Raw genomic sequence first — 3,056 nt, forward strand, 5'->3', positions numbered from 1 at the left:
CACCCTCTACTGGGGATAGAGCCCACAAGCAGCCATGTGCCCTGATGGGGAATTGAACCATGACCTTCTGGTTCATAGGTCAACGCTCAACCACTGAGCCACACCGGCCAGGCCCCAGAGCCTTTGGGGGGCTCCCCAGAGAGCATCACAAGAAGGCGTCACACCACTCTCGAAGGCACCCAAAGCAGTCCCGGGACTGCTTGGCATTGGCGCCACATGTGTCCTTTAGCCATTCCCAGAAGAGGTCTTCGTCCTTCTTTAGCACCAGAAACTGGCCAAGGACCACATAAGCCTTGTCAAAGCCCCTGTCCTCCAGCTTCTTGCCCAGGACTTCGCCGATCCCGGCCAGACTCCCCACTGGCTTTTCCCCCATGGGCTCTGCCACGAAGTCTCGGTGCTTAACTCCGGCTCAGAAATAGACTTTTGAGCGAGTAAGATTGACAGCTGGTGGACAGGCAAAGGCGGGCAGAGGCAAAAGCTGGGAGCCAGGGGAACTTTGCTAAACCAGCCCTGGGACCCGTGCGGCTAAACCTACTTTAGAGGGCAGATTGACCCCCTCCTGCCTGCAGCCACAGGCGTGGAGACAGAAACAAGTGGTGAATCAGTGGATCGCCTGGAGCTTCAAGCAGGTTGTTAAAAACTAAAAGACAGTGCAGGACAGTGGTTAGCACCTAAAACCTAACAGGAAGATCAGAATTGGCAGACAAAAGAGTGGGGTCCTAAACAAACTCCCAGGGGGTATAAAACTCAGCTGAAACAAAATGTCACTGAACTTTTTTCCCCCACCTCTTTTTTTTCCCTCTCTTCTCTTTTTCCCCTCCCATTTTTCTCCTTTTTAGTTTTCCTCTTTTCTTTCTTTTTCCCCCTTTTAAAGTTATATTCTTTATCTGCTTTATTGATTAGATATTATTCTAGTCTCTGTGGTTTCGTTCATATTCCTAATTTTCTGTTTCCCTTCCCCTAATTTCCCTTTCTCTTTTCTTTTTCTCACTACCCAATTTTTTTCTTTTTTCTTTTTCTGCTGACTTATCTTTTTTTCTTCCTCAATTTAAGTCTATCTGCTTTCTCCTCTATTTATCTTTTCAAAATTTTTTCTTCTTGTCTTTGCATTTCTCCTCTCCCTCCTTTATTCTAAACTGTTTTCCTTCCCCTATTCCTCTAACTCTTTATTCTTATTTTCTCTGTTTAAGCTCTGCATCTACATATTCAGTCTCCCCCTTTTTCTTGTGTTTTTTTTGTTTATGCTTTTTTATTTGTTTATTTGTTTAATTGTTTTTTCTCCCCATATTTTGTCTTTCTTTTTTTCTGTCATTCTTGCTCCCTTATCTCTTTTCTAATTCTCTCTTCTCTGGCGGTCACATTTGTTATGGTGCTATAGGGGTCTTGTGTACATTCATTCTTGTTTTGTGTCACCTGTGTTGTGTTTTATTTTGTTGTATTTTGTCATGTTCAGTCAGCACGTCCACAGCAGCCACAGTAATCAAAACAGCCTGGTACTGGCAACATTACAGCCATATATATCAATGGAATAGAACAGAGACCTCAGAAATCGACCCAAGTCATTACACTCAATTAATATTTGACAAAGAAGGAAAGAGCATACAATGGGGTCAAGACAGTCTCTTCAATAAATGGTATTGGGAAAATTAGACAGATACATGCAAAAAAATGAAACTAGACCACCAACTTACACCATACACAAGAATAAATTTAAAATGGATAAAAAACTTACATGTAAGACATAAAACTTTAAAAATTCTAGAAGAAACATAGGCAACAAAATCTCAGACATCTCTCATAGCAATATGTTTACAGATATATCTCCTAGGGCAGTGGTTGGCAAACTGCAGCTCGTGAGCCACATGCGGCTCTTTGGCCCCTTGAGTGTGGCTCTTCCACAAAATACCACGTGCAGGTGCGCACATACAGTGTGATTGAAACTTTGTGGCCCATGCGCAGAAGTCGGTTTTTGGCCTGGGCGAGTCTATTTTGAAGAAGTGGCATTAGAAGAAGTGGGGGGTGTCAGTCGGTCGGTCGGTCGGTTGCAGGCAGGCCGCGGGATACGCAGTGTGGGGGAAGCGCGCATGATTCATGCACTAGTTGAGTGAGCCAGTCAGCAGTCTCATTGTGCAGTGGTTAGTGCTAGTCGCGTCCGCAAGTTGAGCGCGAGTGACAAAAGTACCTACTCGAAGCATAAAGTTACCTGTATTTTTCCAATCAGCTGCAAATCATACAGGTATTTTTTTCATCAATTTAAGAATTGTAATTCTTTTGTGTTGGTGACTTTATTATAAAATGAAACATTTTTTAGGTGCCTTGTTTGAGATGGCTACAAAAAAGAAGCAAAGAAAAATGGAAGACAAAAACCGTGAATTTAAAGTTGAATGTACCTACCTATATAGTTTAAGTTTAAAAAATTTGGCTCTCAAAAGAAATTTCAATCGTTGTACTGTTGATATTTGGCTCTGTTGACTAATGAGTTTGCTGACCACTGTCCTAGGGCAAAGGAAATGAAGGAGAAAATAAACAATGGGACTACGTTAAAATAAAAAGCTTCTGTACAGCAAAAAAAAAAAAATCAGCAAAATATAAAGGGAGCCAACTGTATGGGAGAATGTACTTGGCAATGATACATCTGATGAAGGGTTAATATCCAAAATATATTAGAACTCATACAACTTAAAATGAAGACAAACCATCCAATTAAACAATGGGACAAGGATCTAGACACTTCTTCAAAGTGGACATACAGATGGCCAAGAGACATATGAAAAATGCTCAAAGTCATTGATCATCAGAGAGATGCAAATTAAAATGACAATGAGGTATCCCCTCACACCTGTCAGAATGGCTCCCATCAATAAATGACAAGTGCTGGCAAGGATGTGGAGAAGAGAACCCTAGTACCCTGCTGGTGGGAATGCCCGCTGGTGCAGCCATTATGAAAAATGGTAAGGAGTACCTCCAAAAATTAAATATGGAACTTCTGTTTGGACCAGTGAGCCCACATCTAGGAGGGTGTCCTAAAAGACCGGAAACACCAATCAGAAAGAATG

At 42.0% G+C, this 3,056-nt stretch overlaps 1 pseudogene; it reads right to left on the reverse strand.

Annotated features, from left to right (window-relative positions):
- Window positions 1-131: 131 nt before the first annotated feature.
- Window positions 132-3,056, reverse strand: part of LOC102418387 — a 4,870-nt pseudogene continuing 1,945 nt past the window's right edge.

Source organism: Myotis lucifugus, unplaced genomic scaffold (genome assembly GCF_000147115.1).
Source record: "Myotis lucifugus unplaced genomic scaffold, Myoluc2.0 scaffold_272, whole genome shotgun sequence".
Classification (NCBI taxonomy): Eukaryota; Metazoa; Chordata; class Mammalia; order Chiroptera; family Vespertilionidae; genus Myotis; species Myotis lucifugus.